At 40.7% G+C, this 16,888-nt stretch overlaps 1 pseudogene; it reads right to left on the reverse strand.

Annotated features, from left to right (window-relative positions):
* Positions 1-546: 546 nt before the first annotated feature.
* LOC103407226 (cytochrome P450 704C1-like) lies at positions 547-14,232 on the reverse strand (annotated as a pseudogene).
* Positions 14,233-16,888: the final 2,656 nt, after the last annotated feature.

Below are 16,888 nucleotides of genomic sequence, written 5' to 3' on the forward strand. Positions count from 1 at the left end.
GACCCCAAGTGGCATACAATTTAAGACCCAAAAAGCGACAATTCAAAATATCCCCAATCCCAATGAAATTACCAAAATGACCTTTTGTTCTGTAAATTCCAGGACGGGTCGTCACACTTAGAGGCAGTGTCTCCTATTTTTAATCCTCCTTGCAGATTGTATCTCATTTTGTCGATGTGCTTCAGCGCCTATGTTCTTTTGTCTTTCGCCTTGGTAATGAATTTCTAGTTCCTCAAAAAAAAAAAAAAAAAAGTTTTGTCAAGTTTAGATCTAAGTGTACATGCATTATATATCATTTGAGTAATCAAACACTATTAATTATATATCTGCATCAGGTTGTCAATTTTTATTACATTATATATCAGTTGAGTAATCAATTTTTATTACATTATATATCTGGATCAGTCAATTTTTATTTTAAACTCAGTTTCTGATTTTTGTTATCAGTGTCGAAGTATTTCTTTAAGTTCGTAGCCTGCAAGAAATGGTAGGTAGTCTCTAAATTCCTGTGTATGTATAAAAATATTATGACTATAAGTTTTCTATATAAATATAAAAATTAATTATTTATATGTTAGTTATACAAAATTTCATGTTGAATTGAGAGAGTTTTTACAAAAAAAATTGAAAAAAGTAGAACTTCGCAATACGGTGCGTATATTATACCGCAGGTTACAATATTACTCTAAAAACTTACCGACACAAGTAGAACCACACTACATATATAAATCTAAAGCGCATTTCAGTAGTTATGCAGAATTTTACAGATACATAGTTTAGCAAAGTACTGAACATTATTCTACTTGTTATGCAAGAAAGATATCAGGCTGTCCTCGGAGTTGCGCGAAGAGGGAGACCTCCATCCATGTGTAGGGTGAACGTGGTCCTATAGGTTACATTTTTTGTTTCGTCAGTCAATTTGAAGCGGAAGAAGAAAACAAGAGCGGTTGATACTATCTTCATGTGCCGGTATGCAAAGTCTTTCCCTGGACAGATTTGAGGTCCTGCCTGGAATTAGCACGGTTAATTGAAACCATTACTGACAGTTTAGATAGACTAAGCAATTAGCATTTTTTTTCTTTCACGTGATACTAACATGAAATGCGACAAATTTGAATGGTGATTCAGGCTGGAAAATTCCATTTTTGAGCCATCTTTCAGGTCGGAAATCCTCAGCATCTTCTCCCCAAATATTAGGCCTTCTTCCCATGGCATAGGCCATGTAGTATACTCCATCTCCTTTTCTCAATCTAAAGCCATCAGGAAGAATGTCATCTACCTCTGCACATCTCCTGTCCTTTGAGGAAGCCAAACACAAAGACATCAAACTACATATCAAACTTCCATCCCAGAAAAATGCTTAAACTTCACTAACTCATTGGAAAATGATTAATACCAAGATCTCTGGACTACTTGTCAGAAGGAATCAATGATTAATACCAAGTTCTTGTACGTACTACAGGAACTGCAGGTTATAGCCTCAAGGTCTCTGTTGTCGTCACATGAAGATAATGCATTTTATCAAGATTTGCATCAGTTATGTTTTCTGCAAGTTCATCAATGCTAGCTTCGTCGACCTGAATAGTAATACCGACAACATCCCTCACTTCTTGTGCAACTTTTTCTTGTATTAGAGGGTTCTTCGTAAGCATGTACAAGAACCATGAAAGTGTATTTGCACTTGTATCTTTGCCAGCAATCATAAAGTTCAGAATTATATCCCTCAGATATGTGTCATTCATTTTCTCGGGATCCTTCTCGCTCTCCAACCTCGATAGTATGTCCTCCCTGTCATTCTTCATAAATAAAATATAATTCAAGATTTCCATTAACAAATTTGAATCTTTAATGAGAAAGATTGCAGTGCAAAGAAAATGAAAGATGTTGAGTTACTTACAGCATCAGTTTTCCCTGTAACCAACGTCCTCTTACTCTTGGTAAGTTGGTGTACAAAATCATCCATGATTCGGACATTCTTTCTAAGGGCTGCTTCAGAACCAATGTTTAGAACTCGCTTCAATTTCCAGAATGGATCGACATAGCGCCAATAGGACAGGGCAGTCGAATCATCAAAGGCCATCATAAATGCAGTCCTTTCCTCGCTTGAACCCTCCAAGCAATTCAGGTCTATTCCAAACCCTACTTTGATTGTGGAGTCTAAGTGCATCTCATAAGAATATCCTGCAAAATGAATCATATGCAAGAAAACTTAAATCATATTAAGCTTAATTCTGGCCAAACTGATTATTCAAGCGATATTCTAATGCAATCTAAACTATAGGGAGGAGGATTGGAACTTGGTCGGCCCTATCATTAAGTAGCTACTAAAATGCTTTATTGGTTTCAGATTACTCACTTGCATATCAAAACTTTGCTTGGAACCCAAAATCTCATAAACAACTCTAACTAGTTTGGCAAAATTTCTTCTAAACACAGAACAACTAAAATCTCTAAGAACTCTGGTCGAAAACTCAATGCTCGCAAGCTTCCTCTGGTGCTTCCACTTTTCTCCATCAACAACAAATATCCCTTGGCAAAAAACATCAGACACAATATCTTGGTTATTGTTTGGGTTAAAACTTGAACTTTGGGCTCAAGAAGGAGTTGGTCCAAAAGGAGGTCTGAAAAGGGGAAAAGCCCGAAACCCAGCCAAAGCCCAGAAGGCAGAAAAGGCCTTTCCCGACTAGGTGCAGATCATTTGCACCACTTTCTCACCTGCCTAGAGACCAAATGGTATAGACCAGCCAGCTAATCAGCCTAAAAGCACTTTACAGTGGCAGTACAAGTAAATAGCTGATGGGTCATTACCCTTCAAGCTGCATTCGGGCAAGATTACTGCTACAGGAGGCCAAACCGGAAGTGTCTATAAAAGAAGAAAGAGAAATCAGAGATAAGAACACTCAAACTAACAAACAAATACAAGCACAAACTCTGCTCAAGCCAGATTTACCTTCAAACGAAGCTGTAGTCAGCCCAAGCCTTCATCCCTTTCGGGATAAACCCTTACCAAAAGCCTTTGTAATAGCTCTGCTACCTTGTCCTAAGCTTGCTGTAGTATCGATTTCTTTCTGTAAACTCATCTCCCTACCCCCCCTTTCTAAAGCTCTCAAACCCCTTGATAAACCACAAAGATAGGAAGTTGCAAGACGATCAGCCTTGCCTGACCCTCTTTGTTTTTGTCTTTTCATTCATTAGCCTAACAATATGTTGTATACTTCCAATTGTATTCAAGTTATTTCTAGTAAGATGATGATTAAAAGACACTCTCAATTCTTGAATCCGATTTGAATATGTCTTCATAGTTCAAACCAGATCTAAGTTCTAAGCTCTCGGGCATGTAAGATTGATCATTCAAAAGTCCTTGTCCTCAAGGCATAAAAAAGAACCTTATGTGGACTTAACCCATCCACGACAAGCTTTAATAACAAGAAGTCTGAAGTTACTTGGGGCGCAAGTAATCGATCTATCTCTTAGTTTTATTTCTATTATATTATGATTATAGTATAACGTTTGAGTATCGAAGGAATTCTGATGGGAAGCCTCAAGGCCTATATCTAAGGCCCTACAAAGACACTTATTTGGGTTCATTCTGCTATGCGGACTCAGATAATCAGAAGTATAATGGTTATAACACTTTTGCAAACAATAAAACAGACATCGTATATTCGAGTACTAGGTTAGTTCTTGATCAGAAGCCTCAAGGCCTACACCTAAGGCCCCACAAAGGCACATGTCATAACTAACACAGCCTCTCGGGTATATGTACAACTAAATTCAACATCCATTTTATATCTGCCATGCTAAAGATGGCAGTGGCACGCCTGAGCACTTAAAAGTTAATCTTGATTATGAGCCTCAAGGCCTATACCTAAGGCACCTTTCAAAGTTAACTTTGTCCTTCTCTTTCAGCCTTGCCCGACAAGCCCGCCAGTGAAGCAGAAGCCCGACAGAAAGCATCAACCGGCGCCAACCTTTCGGGGAGCTGTGTGCTCGTCGGCTAGGAGACATCCCCAACGGAAATTCTAGCCACGAACATAGTTTTGGCACGCCCGTTGGGATACATTTGATCAAAAGAAATATGTCAAAACGATTAGAAGATTTGCAAACTGCTTTGTTGCAAATGCTACAAAGACTGGAGAACGCCTCTGCAGGTTTCAGACTGGAAGTCGACCTGGTTATAAGACCAACTATTCCTATATCTTTACCTCAACCTGGGTAAAAAGATGATAGGGAAAAAGAGAGACTTAAAACCAACCAGCCAGAGGAAGCAGTGATGGATAAACCTACGAATCCCTTCTCAGAGGCCCCAATAAATATGATCAGTATGGCCTGGGCTGAGAATGGGAAAGAAAAGGTCACAAGGGAAGAAGAAAAAATATTGGTTGACAAACCCACAAAAAGGGTGATCAACTTGCCCGAATATCCAAGAGCAGCCATAATCAAAGGGATGGTTTTGTGCAGTAAATGCCAATGCGAGTGTGAGCTCGAAATACCACCTGCAGGAGCCCTTATGGATCATGAACTGATCAGGAGGAATGAAGAAGAAAAAAGAAAAGAGGCACATGAGAAAGATAGGCGGACTGTGGGAAGGGATACTTCCTGAAGCATTTTTCAGCGGTTAGGAGGCGATTCCCAACCTAAGGCTTTATCAGAGATATTTCGCAATCATGAAGTTTCTGAGGAGGCAGAAGATAAAGATGCCAAAAAGCCGAAAGAGAGGGGTGTAGAGCACTCTCAGTACGGCCATATGGGAAGAGAAGTCAAGAGGAATGAGAGGATAACAAATCCTGTCAAAAAAGATAACCCTGCCCGCCTCGGGCGAAAATGGTACGTGGTTGGGAAAAATGGACAGCCCGTTAAACAAATGGGAGCTTCCATGGTCAGAAGGGTCCAAAGGCAACACAAGCCTACATGAACTCCTTAAAGACCTCTGCGACGTCGGAAGCATCCAAGAATTAAAAGTTGGAGAAAACGTCATCTGGGGGGAGTAGTCAGCTCCACTGGAGGAGTAAAAAAGAGGTGGAAAAAGCTAATAGCAAGACTGAAGGCGAGGGAAACCATGTGCTGCAAAGCCTACACCCTGGGAAATATAGGATCTTGAGGAGAGCTCAAGAAGATATGATCATGATACCAACTTCCGGATGGAAAACAGAGCCCATTTGCTTTGAAACTGTTTCGCCTGAAAGAAAACCACCTTCTTTATCATTAGTGGATCCTTTCGGCGAAGTTCCAAAGCAAACACCGTATTCGGGCATGAATCAACAGGAGGCGACACCAGAACCACTACTTCCATCAGATGCGATGGCTTGGTTAGATGAGTTCATGGACCAGATCGAGAGCAAGAAATAAGAACTGCCAGAGCCTGGCAATTTTCATATCAACATGGCGTATGTGCTATCTGCCATGTTTAGTACCAGACCTAATCAGCCCGCCACGATGGAAGGTGATTATGTGACAACGGAGCCAATGATGGCCTATGTCAGTTTTGAGGTAGCTGAAGAGGGAGATGTTGGAAATGTGCCCTAAAACCAATCATATGATGATACTTTACGGACATTTCGCATGTTAAACTAATCTAGTTTAACTATAAAGGGCAAAGATTATTGTTTGAGCCATCTCATATAAATGTTATATGCTTAAACAATAAAGTCCAAGGAATATGTGATTGGGAGAATGCGATCTAAAGAAGTTAGATTCATGAGACCATTCTTTCGTAGACACATCCTAAACGTTCCTGATCATAGGATTGCCAATTGGGCATTGACAGTCCGTTAAGATCAGTACGTGCTGTATCTTCTCTCAGGGAGAGTGACTAGTCTCGAGTCATTGGTGTGTGTGACATCAAGACAAGTACGTAGGTGCTCAATAGAGAATGAGTTCATTGAACACGATCAACGAAGAGTTCTCATATTCATGTCACATGAGAACTCATAGTTGGGATAATGCAAAGTAGTCCTTTGACCTGAGGCATCGTCGTTGTCTTGTGGTTAAGTCCTTGATCTTTGATTATGTCAAACGTCATTCCATTGGAGTGTCCACGGCATCGTTGGGGTTAAGCCACTTAGCCATGGAGGCAAGTGAATGCGCAACAAGGGATCTCTAACCTTCAAACTGTTTGAGGGAGAATACTCTATAATATGATTTATAATCTCTGGCCAGAGTATGAATGAGATTTAGGAATGCGTTCCAAATCACATTCAAGGTAATCATATAAGTACACGAATCACATTGGATAGTAGACATGAATAAATAAACTATCAAACCAAACAATGTGGTCAAGAGTATTGTATTAGAGAAAGACCGTATTGCATTTGTAATCCTAAACTGAATAGGTTCTCCACCTCTTCTAATTAGCTTGGGTAACCATGATATGCTGCTAGGTGTCACTCTTGGTTTGTGGAAGCCCTAAACATGTATAATCACTAAAGGGAGAATTGAAAGTAAGTTTCAATTCACAATCGATTTGAAAGAGTTTGAATCGCCCACTGCCTCGCTAAAAGGAACCTAATGGATCGTACACCGTGTAAGGTGGAGATTGAAGAAACAATGGAGATGAGTAAGAATAATTAAATGGTTTAATTATTTATGGCAAGGATTAATTAATATGTTAATTAATCAAACGAATAAGTTCGTTAAAGACCTCGGGATAGTTTTGGACGTTTAGGCCCAATGGGATTCGAACGTCAAGCCCATTGACTTAAGTTGTATGACAACTTAATTCACAAAAGCCAAAAGCCCAAACAACACCCTAAGGCCGGCCATATGGTTAAGGGTAGTGAACTTGGACTTATTTACAAGTTTGCCACTCAAATGAATAAAGGTATAAATATGACTTTATAGCCAAAATTCATTAAGGGGTTTTGTTTTGGAGAAAATTGGAGAGAACATGTCTCTCCATTTCTCTCTAAAGAGGCCGGCCCCTTGGAGGGTGCATCTAGCAATCTCACTACTCCAAGGTCACTCATTTCTTCTCCAATCTAACCTTGGTGAAGATACTTAGAGGTTCTCTATTTTGGGAACTTGGAGAATCCTATTCTTCCATCCAAATCCATAGATTTAATATGCAAGGAATGAAGGCCCTCTCTTTGGGTGATTAGCCTTTGCTTATGCAAAGAGGAATCTACAAAGGTATATTTCTCAACTCACTTTGATTTGAGTTGAGTCTTGGTTCACCAATCTACTAGGCTTTGAATTTCATGGTTAATGTTTTGTTTTTAAGTGCATGCAAGCATGATTCCGCCTTTAATTGTTAATTGCATGCTTATTGATGTTGCTTAAATGAACATGTTTTCACAAAATCATCCTTCAGGAGAGTCGGGAAGAGCTGAGTCATCCGAAACATCCAAGGATGGTCCTTTAAGGATCTATACAGATAAGATGGTGTTCAACTGCCCAAACATTTCGATTGCCAATCATCTTAAGCCAATATATGTTACAACCCATTTGGAAGAGGTGTCTTTCAAAAGAATTTTAATTGATGGATGAGCAGCTGTTAACGTACTGCCAGCCAAACAAATGAAAAAGTTGGGGAGAGGCACAGAAGATCTTATTCCTACAGACCTCACGATTTCAAGCTTCTTGGGCGTTATCACCAAGACTCATAGGATATTGCCTTTAGAAGTGGATTTAGGGTCTAAACAGATCATGCTGGCATTCTTTGTGGTGGATTGCACTTCCACCTATGGAGCCTTACTTGGAAGAGATTGGATCCACCAAAGTCTTGCCATACCCTCCACTCTACATCAACAAGTGGCTGTTTATCATGAGGCAAGCGCAGAGGGACTAGGTTTTTTGAGAGATGATAGAGGCCGAATCATGGCCATTTCTCCCTAAAACCAGTGTTGCAGAAGCAAGTTTCTACAATTCCAACGTAGGAATTTTGAAGTGTTCAGGAGCAGATGAGAACGGCCGCCCTACCAAGGTGATGGCCCAAAAGCTTCTAGAACAAGGAATGCTCCTTACTAGAGAGGAGTGGGTTAGACCTTGTATTATTCCAACGCCCCTTCACCATCAATGACAGAACAAAAAAGGAAGGATTAGGTAATGGCAGTCAGATCCCTGATTAAAAGGCTGTTGGTGTATGGGAAAGGAAGAAAGCAAGAAATGGAGCTATTAGACAGAGAAAAGCAAGAATGGCAGGTATGAGCTTCGACCAGCCAGAATGAAAGCAGGGCGGAATCTTGTAGAGAAGAATTGGAAAGGGCCATCCAAATGGCCGAGTGCATATATGACCTAGATGGGCCAGACGACCTGCCCGAGAGCCCGGAGCTAGTCGAATTTTTGTGTGCAAAACCTGATAAGCCACCACCAGAAGTTCAGGATCCTCTGGAAGTTATTGATCTAGGGACAGAGGAAGATCCAAGACCAATACAAATCAGTGGTTTATTGGAGATTGATGATCGGGCAAAGATTATCTGTCTTTTGCAAGAATTTAAAGATTGTTTTGCTTGGCATTATACTGAAATGCCAGGTTTAGAATCAACCTTGGTGGAACACAGAATGCCCATCAAGGAGGGATATAAACCTGTTAAGCAAGCACCGCGAAGGATGTCAAAGGAGATAGAAGAAAAGGTCAAAGAAGAGATTGAGAGGCTAGTAAAAGCTGGATTTATTACGCCAGCCAAATATGTAGAGTGGTTAGCCAACATTGTACCCATTTTAAAGGCCATAACAAAAGCAGTACGATGTTGAGTTGATTACAGAAATGTTAATGGCGCTACACCAAAAGATGAGTATCCCATGCCCATGGTAGATCTATCCATAGAGGCAGTAGCAAAACACAAAGTCTTATCTTTTATGGATGGAAATGCCAGGTATAATCAAATAAAGATGGCTCCGAAGGATATACATAAAACAGCTTTTAGGTGTCCTAGGCATGTGAAGGCATATGAATATCTGGTTATGCCATTCGGGCTCAAGAATGCTGGTGCAACCTACCAAAGGGCAATGAATGCCATCTTTCATGATCTGATTGGCCATAATATGGAGGTGTATATCGATGACATCATGGTGAAATCCAAGAAAGAAGAGCAGCATCTGATAGACCTCAGGCAAGCATTGACAAGAATGAGGATCCACAATTTGAAGATGATTCCAAAGAAGTGCGCGTTTGGAGTAAGAACGGTTAACTTATTGGGATTCCTGGTTCATCAAAGAGGTGTAGAAGTGGACAAGAACAAATCGCGGACAATAATGGAGTCGCCTTCACCCATCAACAAAGTGCAACTCCAGAGGCTGCTAGGCAAAATTAATTTCTTGAGAAGATTCATTGCCAATTTAGCGGGCAAGATCCAGCCGCTGACTCCTTTGCTAAGACTGAAGGATAAAGAGAATTTCGAGTGGGGACCACCACACCAAAGGGCTTTTGAAAGTATCAAATCCTATTTGACTTCTCCACCAGTGTTGGTACCACCTCAAATGGGAAAACCCTTAAAGCTATATATCTCTGCTTCAGAGAAATCAATCGGGAGTTTGCTAGCTCAAAACAATGAAGGCGGGAAAGAGCAGGCAATGTACTACCTCAGTAGAATTCTAACCGAGGTAGAAACAAGATATTCCCCAGTAGAGAGATTGTGCTTAGCTCTGTATTTTACTACCAGTAAGTTGAGGCATTACATGTTACCTTGTCACGTGCACATCATCGCCAAGACAGATGTGATAAGGTACATGTTGTCAAAGCCAATGCTAACAGGAAGGATTGGGAAGTGGATTCTAGCATTATCAGAATTCAGCTTTCAGTATGTACCCCAAAGGGCAGTTAAAGGCCAAGCAATTGCTGACTTCTTGGCGGAGCATCAAGAGTTTCAAGATGAGATAATCAATATCCCGGGAACCCTGGAAGTTACTAGTGTTTGGATCCCGCCAAGCAAAGGTATCTCGGGCAAAGAGGAGTAGGTCCAGCAAGAGATAAGAAGAGTGACTGGTCTATGAATTACTCCTTGGAAGCTATATTTTGATGGTTCCTACACTCAGAAGGCTTCAGGAGCTAGGATTGTAATTATCAACCATCAAGGGGTGTATCATTATTACTCATTTCTCCTAGATTACCAAGGGAACACCAATAATCGGGCAAAATATGAGGCCTTAATAATTAGTTTGGAAATCTTGATAGATCTGGGGGCAGTGGAGGTAGTGGTGTTTGGTGATTCAGAATTGGTAATAACCAGCTAAATGGGGAGTTCAAGTGCAGACATATCACCATGGCCGGGTATTACTTGGCGGCCGCGCAATTACTGAGTGATTGGGATTCTGAGATATCGGTTAGTCATGTTCCCAGAGGATCCAACCTAGTGGCCAACAAGATGGCGTAATTAGCCTCAGGCATGCCAATACAAGAAAGGAAATATGGGGTAGATGTCGAGATTCAAAGAAGAAACCTTCCTTCTATCCTGGAAAGAAATGGTTCTAGAAACGAAGATGGAAGATTGGAGGTCGCCCATCATTCATTATTTAAGGGATCCCTCTTCACCCACTAGCAAGAAGGATAGACAGCAAGCAACTAAGTATGTCTTATGGGCAAAAGACCTGCTAAGGAAAACTCCAGACGGGTTACTATTGAAATGCTTAGGCCAAGAGGAATCCATGAGAGTAATGGCCGAAGTACATGAAAGAGTATGCGGAGCACATCAGGCTGGAACGAAGATGAGATGGTTGCTTAGAAGGTATGGTTATTTTTGGCCCGACATGGAAAAAGATTGCAAGTCCTATGCCCGAGGATGTGAAGAATGTCAAAGGCACGATCCTCTCCAACATGTACCCTCAGTACCTTTAAATCCAATGGTCAAGCCTTGGCCCATCAGAGGATGGGCAATGGACTTCATCGAGCAGATCTATCCGGCTTCTAGCAAGGGGCACACTTTCATAATTGTAGCAACGGATTACTTCACCAAATAGGTAGAAGCCTCGGCCGTAAAATCCATAACCTCAGCTGCAGTAAAAAAAATTATTGAGACCAAAATTCTGTATAGATTTGGGTGCCCGAAACCATAGTAACGGATCATGGACCATTTTTTATTTCAAAAGAAGTTGAAGAGTTTGCAAGCAAATACAAAATAAAGATGATCCAATCCAATCCTTACTACCCACAGTCAAATGGCCAGGCAGAATCCAGCAACAAGATTTTGGTAAACATTGTCAAAAGAATGGTGACAGATAGTCCGGAAAAGTGGCATGAAAAGTTGGGAAATACTCTGTGGGCATACAGAACTTCCAAGAGGGCAGGAACATGGACAACTCCTTATGCTTTAACTTTCGGGCAAGATGCAGTGCTTCCCATGGAGATCAATGTAAGTTCTATTAGAATTCAAAATCAGTTTGGGTTACACAGTGAAGAGTATATCGAAGCCATGTGTCAAGGGATTGAAGACTTAGATATAGCCCGAATTGAAGCCTTGAACTAGATTCAGGAAGGGAAGAAAGCTGTTGCCCGAGCTTATAACAAAAAGGTGAAGATTAAGTCTTTCAAGGAATGAGATTTGGTGTGGAAGACAATCCTTCCTCTAGGAGCTCAGCTTAGGGGCTTCGGAAAATGGAGCCTGACATGGGAAGGTCCGTTCATGATTAGTCGAGTATTAGACAAAGGAGGATACTACTTGGCAGACCTCGAAGGAAATTGGCAGAAACATCCCATTAATGTTAAATTCTTGAAAAAATATTGTCTTACATTATGGGATGTTAGAGATTGTTATATTGAAAAGGATGCAAGGTAAAGCAGGCTTCGGGATACTAAAGTGCAGTGTAAGTTCATCAATCATTCAAGAAGACAGAAAGACACAAAGCTATTAAAACAATGTTTATTTCATTTCGACAAATTGGTGAAATTTACAACAGATTCAATTCTGATGTGCTACGTTCGATTCCTTCTGGATGCAATGGTGTCTCAACTGGTTTTCCGATGTCTTCCTGTATAGAATCCGATCAGGTGATCGGGTTATGCGGCCAAGATGAGCTTGGGAGAGGATCCTCAGGTAGAGCCAATACCATACATGATGGTGAAGCCTGACTTATCAAAGCAACGAGCAGGAAGGCAAGCCTTCATGAGGAAACCACATGACCAAGGGTGTTAGAGATAGCGGGGTGTTTGACCAAAGGTGTTGGAGATAGTGGTTATCTGATGAAAACTCTTTTTCTCACGAAAAGGAAGTTTTAGGAAACCCCACTTGAATCCTGAAGAACTCATTTCACAATTTTGGGAAGAAAATTACGGAGGCAAAAACGCTCAGGGTTGATAACAGAGGAGGTTGAAGATGATTTGAGCCGGAATTTATAGGAATATTATAAGGTAGTTCAAAAGTCATGGGAAGATCAAGAGACTTCGGGTTATGTTGATCTCAACCAGAAGATACAAGTTTCAAGAACTAGGGTACATGTGCATGCAGCTATTCAATCAATATTGGCGCCTGGAGTTCCAGTCTGAATATTGATTGAAGAGGGCACTGTTTGGGTTAAAACTTGAACTTTGGGCTCAAGAAGGAGTTGGCCCAAAAGGAGGTCTGAAAAAGGAAAAAGCCCGAAGCCCAGCCAAAGTCCAGAAGGCAGAAAAGGCCTTTCCTGACTAGGTGTAGATCATTTGCACCACTTGCTCACCTGCCTAAAGACCAAGTGGTATAGACCAGCCAGCTAATCAGCCCAAAATCACTTGACAGTGGCAGTACAAGTAAATAGTTGATGAGTCATTACCCTTCAAGCTGCATTCGGGCAAGATTACTGCTACAGGAGGCCAAACTGAAGTGTCTATAAAAGAAGAAAGAGAAATCAGAGATAAGAACATTCAATCAAACAAACAAATACAAGCACAAACTCTGCTCAAGCCAGATTTGCCTTCAAACGAAGCTGTAGTCAGCCCAAGCCTTCATTCCTTTCGGGATAAACCCTTACCAAAAGCCTTTGTAATAGCTCTGCTACCTTGTCCTAAGCTTGCTGTAGTATCGATTTCTTTCTGTAAACTCATCTCCCTACCCCCCCTTTCTAAAGCTCTCAAACCCCTTGATAAACCACAAAGATAGGAAGTTGAAAGACGATCAGCCTTTCCCGACAAGGTTAAACCTTGCCCGACCCTCTTTATTTTTGTCTTTTCATTCATTAGCCTAGCAATATGTTGTATACTTTCAGTTGTATTCAAGTTATTTCTAGTAAGATGACGATTAAAAGACTCTCTCAATTCTTGAATCCGATTTGATTATGTCTTCACAATTCAAACCAGATCTAAGTTCTAAGCTCTCGGGCATGTAAGATTGATCATTCAAAAGTCCTTGGCCTCAAGGCATAAAAAAGAACCTTATGTGGACTTAACCCATCCACGACAAGCTTTGATAACAAGAAGTCCGAAGTTACTTGGGGCGAAAGTAATCGATCTATCTCTTAGTTTTATTTCTATTATATTATGATTATAGTAGAACGTTTGAGTATAGAAGGAATTCTGATGGGAAGCCTCAAGGCCTATATCTAAGGCCCTACAAAGGCACCTATTTGGGTTCATTCTGCTATGTGGACTCAGATAATCAGAAGTATAATGGTTATAACACTTCTGCAAACAATAAAACAGACATCGTATATTCGAGTACTGGGTTAGTTCTTGATCGGAAGCCTCAAGGCCTACACCTAAGGCCCCACAAAGGCACCTGTCATAACTAACACAGCCTCTCGGGTATATGTACAACTAAATTCAACATCCATTTTACATCTGCCATGCTAAAGATGGCAGTGGCACGCCTAAGCACTTAAAAGTTAATATTGATTGTGAGCCTCAAAGCTTATACCTAAGGCCCCACAAAGGCACCTTTCAAAGTTAACTCTGTCCTTCTCTTTCAGCCTTGCCCGACAAGCTCGCCAGTGAAGCAGAAGCCCGACAGAAAGCATCAACCGGCGCCAACCTCTTGGGGAACTATGTGCTCGTCGGCTATGAGACATCCCCGACTGAAATTCTAACCACGAACAGTTATACTTCCCTTTGGAATACTTGGCGAAGTTGGTTTTCAAAACATGCTCGATGTTTCGCATGTCAGTGGTGTATACTTCACTTTGGTCAGGGGAAAGTTGGCTGCTCTTTGGCAACTTCGATCTAGTAGTCATAGAGCCTGTTGAAGTAGAAGAGCTGGTCGAAGACGATGCCTTTTACTGGCGGGTAAATTGGGTTTCTAATGGATTTTCCTGTGAAGATTTTAAGCAGCAGAAAACAGAAGGTGAGGATGACAAATTGTACTAAAAATGACATGAAGGTGAATATGAAATAGAGAAAACTCAGCCGTCCGAATAACTGATGCACAACCTCTTTTTATTAGTTCCTTATTACCTCGGCCCTTAAAAGCCGAGCTTCATAAATTAATTTATTAAATACAAAGATTGTTTTGCTATGAATTTTCACAAGATGCCCGCCCTAGATAAATCCTTGGTTGAACACAAGCTTAAAATAAAATAAAATAAAAACATTGTAAGCCATTTCGCCAACCCTCATGCTGATTCTAAACCAAGTTACAACTCGGCATCAAAGACGAGATTGTTTGTTTATTAAATGATGGCTTTATTTGGACGGCTCCTTATTTGAAATGGAAACATTGTGCCAGTCGTAAATAAAAATGGCACGCATTGGATTTGAATTGATTTTCGCAGTCTAAATTTGGCTACACCTAAGGATAGATACCCAATGCCAATTTCTGATTTGCTAATTGATGTTGCGACCACCATGAAAATTTTCTTTTATGGATGGACATGCCGGCTATAATCAAATTTTTATTACCGAAGCCGATGTTCAAAAAATGGTTTTTCGGTATCCTGGAATCCTTGGTATTTACGAATGGGTTGTAATGCTCTTCGGTCTTAAGAATGCTGGTGCCACTTATCAATGTGCGAACAATGCAATTTTTCATGACCCCATTAGAACGATTGTCCTACATTGATCATGTTGTGGTCAAATCGAAAAAGCACCGATATCATTTGACAGATCTTCAGTGAACATTTGAGCGGATACGCCAACATAATTCAAAGACAAATCCTAAAAAAAATGAGCTTGAGGTTTCGGCCAGGAACTTTCTTGGTTTCTTGGTTCATCAGCGGGAAATAGAGGTAAATAAGAATGAAGCTAAAGCTGCCCATCCGCCGACTACCAAAAAGCAGCTCAATCTCTGCTTTACAAGATCAATTTCCTCGGTCGATTTATTTCTAATTCAGCCAGAAAAATGAAAGCATTTTCGTCTTTGCTAAAAGTTGAAAAATTCAGACACGTTTGTTTGGTAAACGGAGCACCAACAAGCTTCTAATAAAATCAAAGAGTGTTTGGTAAATTCACCAGTTTTGATGCCTCCCAAACAAGGAAAGTCCTTGAAATTGTACATCTTGGTAACTGACGCATCGATTGGGCGTTTACTTGCTCAGGACAATGTAAGTAATCGAGGGCAATCCATATTTTACCTCAGCCTAAATATCAACTTGGCTGAAATCAATTATACAACCATTGAAAATCTTTGCCTCCCTCTATTCTTTGCGGCGAAAAAGTTACGACAGTACTGTTTGGGATAAAACTTGAACTTTGGGTTAAAAAGGGGTTAGCCCAAAAGAAGGTTCAGAAGAAGGAAAAGTCCAAGACCCAGCAGAAGCCCCGAAGAAAAAATGAGCTTGTTTCCCGACCAAGTGCAGATCATTCAAACCACCTGTTCACCTACCTAGAGGTCAAGTGGTGTAGATCAGCCAGCTAATCAGCCCAAAAGTACTTTACAATGGCAATACAAGTAAAAAGTTGATGAGTCACTGCCCTTTAGATGCATTCGGGCAAAATCAATATTGAAGGCAGCCAAGCTAAATCGTCTATAAAAGGAGGAAGAAAAATCAGAGACAAGGACACTCAATCAAACAAACAAATACAAGCATAAACTCTGCTCAAACCAGATTTGCCTTCACAAAGCTGTAGTCAGCCCCCAAGCCTTTATCCCTTTCGGGATCAACCTTCACCAGAAAGCCTTTGTAAAAGCTCTGCTACCTTGTTTAAATCTTGCTATAGTATTGATTCCCTCATATAAACTCATCTTCCAATCTCCCATTTTAGCATTCAAACCCTTTGTAAATCACAAAGAGAGGAAGTTGCAAGACGATCAGCCTTGCCCGACAAGGCGAAACCTTGCCCGACCTTCTTTGTTTTTTATCTTTCATTCATATATCTATTAATATGATGTATATTTCCATCTGCATCCAAGTTATTTCTAACCAGTGTATGATTAAAAGACTTCTAAGTTCTAACCATTCGGGCAGACAAGATTGATCAATTAAAAGTCCTTGGTCTCAAGGCATAAAAATAACCCTATGTGGACTTAACCCATCCACAACAGTCCTTGATAACAAGAAGTCCTAAGTTACTTGGGGTGCAAGTAATTGGCTTATTCTCTAGTTTTACTTCTGTTATATCATGATTGCTACAGAACGCTTGAGTATAGAATTAACTCTGATAGGAAGCCTTAAGGCCTATACCTAAGGCCCGACAAAGGCACCTATCTGAATTCGTTCTGCTCTGCGGGCTCGAGCGATTAAAGTATAACGGTTGTGATACTTCTGCAACAATGAACCACCCAATATATGTTCAAGTATTTGGTTAGTTTTTACCGGAAGCCTCAAGGCCTACACTTAAGCCCCGCAAAGGCACCTTTCATAACTAACTTGGTCTCTCGGACATATATATACAATAAAACTTAACATCGGTTTTACATCTGTCATGCAAAAGATAGCAGTGGCACGCCTGGGTACTTAAAGTTAATTTTGATTGTGAGCCTCAAGGCCTACATCTAAGGTCCCACAAAGGCACCTTTCAGAATTAACTCTGTCTTTCTCTTACAACCCGCCAATAAGTAGAAGCCCGACAGACAACATCAACCGGCGCCAACCTCTCAGGGAGTTGTGTGCTCGT

The sequence above is a fragment of the Malus domestica genome, chromosome 02, assembly GCF_042453785.1.
Source record: "Malus domestica chromosome 02, GDT2T_hap1".
NCBI lineage: Eukaryota > Viridiplantae > Streptophyta > Magnoliopsida > Rosales > Rosaceae > Malus > Malus domestica.